The sequence below is a fragment of the Molossus molossus genome, unplaced genomic scaffold (genome assembly GCF_014108415.1).
Source record: "Molossus molossus isolate mMolMol1 unplaced genomic scaffold, mMolMol1.p scaffold_m16_p_18, whole genome shotgun sequence".
NCBI classification, from domain to species: domain Eukaryota; kingdom Metazoa; phylum Chordata; class Mammalia; order Chiroptera; family Molossidae; genus Molossus; species Molossus molossus.
In genome coordinates, this window is record NW_023425353.1 from 66,558,548 (window position 1) to 66,566,293 (window position 7,746).

Consider the following 7,746-nt stretch of genomic DNA (forward strand, 5'->3'; position numbering starts at 1 on the left):
TGTTTTGTTTTTGTTTTAATCCTCACCTGAGGATATGTTTCCATTGATTTTCAGATAGAGTCAGGGAAGGGGTCGTGGGGGGAGAGGAAAAGAGAAAAACATTGATATGAGAGAGACACATCCATTGACTGCCTCCTGCATGACCCCAACTGGGGCCAGGGATTGGACTGCACATGCCCTTGACTGGAATCGAACCCTCAACCTTTGGTCTGCAGGTCGATCCTCTAACTGCTGAGCCAAACCAGCCAGGGCTGCAGTTGCATATTTTTCATAGTTGCATCATATTTCACTTAGCACATAAATAACGGGGCTCTGTTTACTTATTTTTACAGCTGCAGAGTATTCCACCACACGTGACATATTTCTTCAACCAGTCCCCTGTTGTGGACACTGAGCTGTTTGTAAACGTCTCCTATTTCAAACAGTGTCATGAAGCTGAATCTTGTGTCCATGTCATTTCCATGCGTGCAGGTGTGTGTGGAAATCCAGGGGTGAGATGTCGGAAGGGCACGCGTGATGCCTCACGGGAGCTGCCGCGTCTCGCATCCCGGTGATGATGCACAGCTTTGACAAGAGAATATTGGAATAACCGCATTTTTTTGTGTGTGTGGCCAATCTAATGGGTGAGAAATGGTATCTCAACGTAGTTTTAATTTCCATTTGTTTGAAGTGATATTGAGCACCCTCAAAAAATTTTTAAGTCAAATATACATGCCATAAAGTACATAAATATTAAGACTAGAGCTCGATGAATTTTTGAATGCGCAGATGTCCATGTAATCACCAGCCAGAGAAGTTATGAAACATTTCAGTGCCCTGGAGAGATGCATCGTGGCCCTGGCCACTCAGTACTAGCCATGGTGCTGAAATCCACCCTCAGCCACACTTGAACTGCGTAGGACTAGAGTCATACAGGGTGCGCCCTTTGGGGTCTGGCTTCTTCACAAAGCGTTTGTCTGTGAGATCTGCCCATGGTCTTATGTGCAGACAGTAGTTCATGTTTTTTGTTGTTGATGATGCATTTTGCTTTGTATTAATATGCAACAATTTATATCGATTTTCCAGAAAAATAGACATGTTAGTTGTTTCTAGATTTTGGCGCTTATGAACAAAGCTGCTCTCGATGTTTTTGACGTGTGATTTACAAGACACAGTGTATTCCTTTTCTCTTGGCTATGAACTCAGGATTGGAGTGGCAGGTGTATGCTTAGCTTTAGGAGACACAGCAGTTTTCCAAAGAGGTCGTGCCAATTGACTCTGCCAACAGCAATATCTCGGAGTTCAAATTGCTCCATGTTCTCGAGACATTGGTATTTAAGTGTTGATGATTTTAGTCAGTCTGGTGAAAGTGGAGTGATGTTTAATTGTGGTTTCAATGTATATTTTCCTGATAACTAATGATGTTGAGTGCTTACTCATGTGTTTATTGGTCTTTTGAGTATTTTTTATGAAGTGTCTTTCAAACCTTTGGTTCACTTTTAATTGGTTTTGTCTATTTCTTACTGATTTGCAGGAGTTATGTGTTCTATATATGAGTTCAGATTTCATTTTATTTATATATCAATTATTTTATATAGAGAGAGGGGTGAGAAAAGGTAGGTTTATAATTGTAATACAAATAAATAATACAGTAATTAATAAATAGTACAAGAATAAACTGTGTTTCACAGACTGACAACTGTACACCTACTTTCGCCCACCCCTGTGTAACAAACCCCTTCTGGTTTATGCGTCACCCTTTTGACTCTCTTAATGGTATCTTTTGGAGAATCGAAGGTCTTAATCTAAATGAAGTTGAACTTACCCATCTTTTTTAACGGTTGGTGCTTTTTGTGTGCTATTTAAGAAGTCTCTGCTCATCCCAAGGTCATGACGATGTTCTCTTACGTTTTATTCTCGAAGCTTTATTGATTCAACTTTCACATTTAGGTCTATGACCCTTTTCAGATGAATTTTTGTACATTGTAGAATTTAAGGGTCAAGGTTCCTATTTTTTTCTGTGCGGTCATCCGATGGCCCAGTGCCATTTACAGAGGGAAGAGGGATGATGCTTTCCCTTAGGGACTGGTGGCCATGTCCACGTGGGCCCATTTCTGGGCTCTGTGCTGTTCATTGGCATTCATAGAATATTGCCTCATTATTGTCATTTATTTATTTATGTTTATTTTTAAAGTGTTGACACCTGGTTGTGTAAACGCTCTGGTTTTATTCTTCAAGATTGTATTTGCTTTTCCAGGTCCTTTGCATTTCCATGTGAGTTTTAGAATACGGGTGGTACATCCCAGCTGGAATGTTGAGGTGGGTAGCACTGAATTTGTGCATAAATCTGGGGGAAAATCGACATTCTAACATTTCTCAGTTTTTCAATTCATAAATGTTTACTTAGGTCTTCTCTAATTTTTCTTAGCAATCTTTCGACACAAAATTTATTAGATGAACTCCTAGATATTTAATGCATTTTATTGCTCTAAATATTTATCTTTTGAAAATTACATTTTCTATTTGGTTGTTGCTAGTGGACAGTTCATTTTGATAGATTGAAGCACTTTTCATGTATTTAAGGACCATTTTTCTGGCAACTGGATTTTATTTTTCTGAATCTCTTCTACCTGATTTCTAGGATCTCCTTATACATGAAGAATAACATTTTATCTGTGCTACAAGTTAAATTTTTTTTTTTCTCAGATCGCCGTTTGTGGCAGAATTCATTTTTGTGTTTTTATCACACACCAAATAATTTGAATTCCCTACTGGAAGGCTCTTAGCCCTCCTACTGGAACTCTCTCATTTCACAGTGGGGAAACTGATTTGCGTGATTAAGGCCAGATTCCCAGGTGATGACAGAAGCTGAATTTTAATACAAGTCTCAGCTCACAGGCTGCTCTCCGGGATGCCCACGTGTAATCAAATAGTCTTTGTAGTATTATGGCGCCATCAACTTGGGATGTGGGATTTGTTTTCTTTCTTTTTTTTTTTTTAATTTTTTTTTTTTTTATCCTCACCCGAGGACATTTTTCCATTTTTTGTACAGATAGAGTGGGAGGGAGAGAGAGGAAGGGAGAGAGAGTGAGAAACATCGATGAGAAAGGGACACATCGAGTGGCTGCCACCCGCACGACCAACCAGGGCCGGGGACAAACTGCAACCGAAGTACGTGCCCTTAGCGGGAACCGAACCCGGGTCTCTCCGGACTGCAGGCCGACGCTCTAACCGCTGAGCCAAACTGGCCAGGGCGGGATTTGTTTTCTTATATTAGATTGTAAACGCCACAAAAATAGGAAATTATACTTCCTCAGAGACGACTAAAGAGATCCATGTATCATAGGCACCCAATGAAGGTCTATCAAATTGAATCGTCAAAAGAATAACATCCCCCAAAGAAGAGCCCTGGTCTAGATGGTCTAACTGGGGAAGTCTATGACATCTATAAGGAAAATATAATATTAATTCTACACAAACACTTTCAGAAAATAGATCTGAGAGAAGTTCTGTCCACCTCCTTTAATGAAGCTGGTGTCACCCTGATACCAAAGCCAGACAGAGGTAACATAGGAAAACTACTGACCAGTCTCTCTCACACACATGGACACAATAATCTCTCACAAAATACCAGCAACCCGAGCTAGCAGTCTATGAAAAGGGTGATCACCTTGACCAAATGGTGTGTATTCTAGGAATGCAAGCTTGTTTTCTTCTCGGTCTGGTGGTCCCCTCGCACAAGTCCTACCCCTGGCAGTGGTCCCACGGTGCTTGGATGTTCTGTTCTGTTTTTTTTTTTTAAGTCTTTGTTCTCTTTGCTTTTCAGTCTCAGAAGTTTCTATCGTCACATCCTCAAGCTCAGAGATTCTTTCTGTGTCTGCGGCCAGTCTACAAAAGAGCCCACCTGAGGCCTTCCTCATGTCCGTCACCCCATTTAGGATCTCTAGCATTTCTTTGTTTTCTTAGAATTTCCACCTCTCTGCTTGCATTGTCCATGTGATGTTATGTGTCCTTTATCGGTAGTTAAAAAAGAAAATCCTGGTCTGATAATCCCGGCATCCCTGCTATGTCTGTCTTTGGCTCAAACTGTGCCTTGGCCTTTGCTGTTCTGGGAAAGCAGACACGATGACCTGTGGTCAGTAGGGCTCCAGTGATGGGGTGTGGGGGAGGGCAGGGAGGCCTTCTCCAGGTCTGTGATTCCGTCTGGCTTTGGTTGAGCCTGTGGCCGCAGACTCGGAATTTCCCCAGTGCTTCTTCGTTTCCTCAGGTGGGACGGCGTGGCTAGAGGGAGCTGGAGTGTGCTACATCCCTTCCTCCAGGTAGGTCAGGCTGGGTAAACCTGAACCGGATATGTTCTGGTAACAGATTCCCCTGAGGGCAGCCTCCTTAAGGAGAACAGAATGATCTGGTATCTTTTAAAGAGGTTCCTTTCCCCTCCCCCTGCCGGAAGCAGGAGGGGATTTTTCTCCACGCTTCACAGTGAGAACCTGGTGGAGCTCCTGGAGGTAAAACTCACAACAGTGTAGGGGCCTCTGACGACTGGAACCCCCTGGAGTTTTTCTCTCTCAGCAGTGTCCACGCTGAACTGCCAGCGATGGTCACTTCCAGGTCAGGTTTCCTGCCCCAGCACCGCTCCTGCAGTTTTCTGCTCTGGTGAGTACGGTTCTCGGTGTTCACCTGTGTCTCCCCAGTTCTGGGGCATCGGTTTGTCTTGTGGCCTCACTTCTCTGATGGAACTAAGAAGAGCTATTGAGTTTCCAGTGTTTTACTTGTTGTTAGGATGGCGTTGTGACTTCTAAGCTCCTTATACTGCAAGGTTGATTTATTAAAAATAAATTTGCATAATATACCATATTAATAGAATAAAGGACAGAAACCATAGGATTATCTCAATAGACATAGAAAACACCTGAAAATATCCAACATGCATTCATGATAAAAGTTTTCAACAAATTAGGATTAGAATTTCCTCAACCGTTAACATCATGCTTAACACTAAAAGCCCAAATGCTTTCTCTCTTTAAGATTTCAAAGAAGACAAGGATGTCTGCTCTATCTATTTTTATTTAAAATTGCACTGGAGATGCTAGTCAGTGCAATAAGGCAAGAAAAAGAAACGAAGGTATACAGGTTAGAAGGTAAGAAGTAAAATTATCTTGGGTTATAGACAATACAATTTATGTGTAGAAAACCTTAAATCTACCAAAAAGCTACTAGGATTAAAAGGGAGTTCAGCAAGGCCACAGGTATAAGAACAATATGTAAGAATAAGTTGTTTTTCTGTATATTAGCAATTAATAATTCAAAAATAAAATTAAGAAAACAATGCCATTGCCAAACTGATGGTGAAAATACAGAATACAGACCAATTCAGGGACATCATTTTCCTTTGATTAGTTCTGGCTATGGCTCTCACCAGTTCCTTTTTGAGAAGTTATTAAGAAATGAACTATATTGTATATATTTTATAAATTATTGCATGGGTTTTATAATATAAAGAATAAATGAAAATACTGGTCTGGAAGTTCAATTGATCATTTCTATCAAGATTCTAGTAGTTGAAAAAGATTTGTTGCTGTTTAGCTACATATCAGACTAACAAGATGTACTGACCCACCTTCTACCCACAAAGATAGTTAGGCTTAACTGGGTAATTTAATAAAAATGGCATCAACCTTTTAAAAAAATCATTTATGATAGAATGAAAAATAAGCCCTGGCCAGTTGCTCAGTGGTTAGAGCATTGGCCTACGGACCAATGAATCGCAAGTTTGATTCCAGTCAAGGGCACGTACCTTGGTTGCAGTTCGTCCCTGTCCCTGGTTGGATTGTGTGGGAGGCAACCAGTCAATATGTCTCTCTCACATCGATGTTTCTCTCTCTCCCTCCTCTCCCTCTATCTGATGATAAATAGAAAAATATCCTCAGGTGAGGATTAAAAAACAAACAAACACTAAAATGTGTAGGCATACATTTAACTAAAATGTGTAAGAATCTACAAAGCATTGCTGAAAGAAATTAATGAATACCTACAGGAGTCTTCGTAAACAAAAGAATATATTGTGTGATGGCATTCATATGAGACTTCTGCAAAAGGCAAAAGTACAGAGACAGGAAGCAAGTTGCCCGGGGCTGGCGTAGGAGCAGGGTTTGATGGCCAGTGGGCACAAGGGTATTGTGGGGGTGACAAAGTATTCCAAAGGCTGAGTGTAGTGACAGTTACAAAAACACGTAACTTGACTAAAACTCAGTTGCTCTGTACACCTCAAATGGGTGAATTTTATGGAATTAAAAGAATTATACTTTTAAAGGGGTTAAAGAAGGAGAAATCTCTAAAGAGGAAGTTGTGTCTGAGGCTGACAGCTTGGAAGTCATCTTAATCCAACGAGCGTTTCTTGTCTCTTCCTTAAAATGAGTAGGGTTTTCATCCTTTAATTTCTGACAATTTGAACAGGCTGCTTCCTGGTGGTCTCAGGTGGGTTCGTCCCCGGACAGGTGCACATTCTAGCCCCTGCCGAGCTCTGCCTGGGGGAGCAGGTGCAGCTGGCAGGGCTGCCCGAGGCTTCCGGGGGCTCCCCCAGGTTCTCCTCTAACGACTACCGCTGAGCACACAGCAGGGCGGTGGAGCCACAGGGAGGAAGGACCGTGATGAAAAGGTGTCCTTCTCTGTCGGCCATTGCGTTCCCTCCCCTTGCAGGAGGTCGGGGGGGGGGGGGCGGTGTGCACGCTGCTCCCTTCCACCTCGGCACCGTCACGTGGTGAGAATCCCACATTGGAATATTCAGGAAGGCACGTGGGGAGATGATGAGCAGGGGTATCTGATCACCAGCTGGGGTCCGGGAAGGGAAAGTAGCTGTTTACAAAATGGGACTGTTGGGCACCATCTAGAAGGGACGCTTTCGCTGCACATTCCCGGGGTGTCGTCCCCTCGGACACGGGAAGAATCTCAGACCTATTAGTCCACAGGAGGCCTGAAGAACCCCACTCGCTGGTTGTGCTAACCCCACTGCTGGTCTAGGCCTCACTCCTGTTAACCAGGTGCAGGGGAGCCGGGCCTCCTGGGGGTACAGAGGACGTGCTGCATGGACCTTGTGTGCTGCTGTCCTTGACTGCATTCCCATGTGACCAGTGTCCTTGCCCGTCACACACACAGACACAGACATACAGAGACAGACAGACACACACACACACACAGCCTACAACAAACAGAAAGACGCCATCAACTCGAACAGGTTGCTGTTCAGGAGCCTCTCTGATCGATTGTTTTAACCGAAAGGCTGCTCCGTTCGTCGTAGGAGCAGAGCCGTGTGTCCCAGGGCCACCTGCTGCTCTGGGCCCGTGGATGGGCACCGTGGGCCCTGCTGGGCTGGGCGTTAGCACAGAGATGGCTGCAGTGCCAGGCTTACCTTGGTCGCACGAGGCAGTGTTTACTTTGTCTGCACGGTGTCATCTACGTGTGTGAAGGCGACTGGTTGGGCACGGATGTCACTGCCATGTTCAGCCGACAGCAGCACGTGCTTGTAGGTGTTGCTCAGTGACCTGCCGGCGCTGGACTTGCTCAAGTGCCTCCGGGGTGGTGCCAGCCCCCCACCGAGGGCAGTTGTTCTATTTCCTGAGTCAAAACATTCTTTCTTCTCCACCAGAGCAGGAGGTTCCTTCCTCAAAGCCTGTCCGTAGCCCGTTTATTCCACCTGTCACGCTTCTTGGCTCCACACCGCACCATCCGTCAGAGCACAGTTCAAAGTGGCCTCTCCCTGCCCCGTCTCCA

General features: G+C 43.9%; 1 long non-coding RNA gene across 2 annotated transcripts; it reads left to right on the plus strand.

The window, feature by feature from the left end:
• Positions 1 to 337: 337 nt before the first annotated feature.
• LOC118633215 lies at positions 338 to 6,392 on the plus strand. Of its 2 annotated transcripts, none has more exons than XR_004960159.1 (5): positions 338 to 471; positions 2,237 to 2,298; positions 3,806 to 4,298; positions 5,005 to 5,117; positions 6,290 to 6,392. It is a non-coding gene; the product is annotated as an uncharacterized LOC118633215 (long non-coding RNA). The 2 variants fall into 2 exon arrangements; XR_004960160.1 differs by lacking the exon at positions 338 to 471 and adding an exon at positions 484 to 623.
• The last annotated feature ends 1,354 nt before the right edge of the window (positions 6,393 to 7,746 follow it).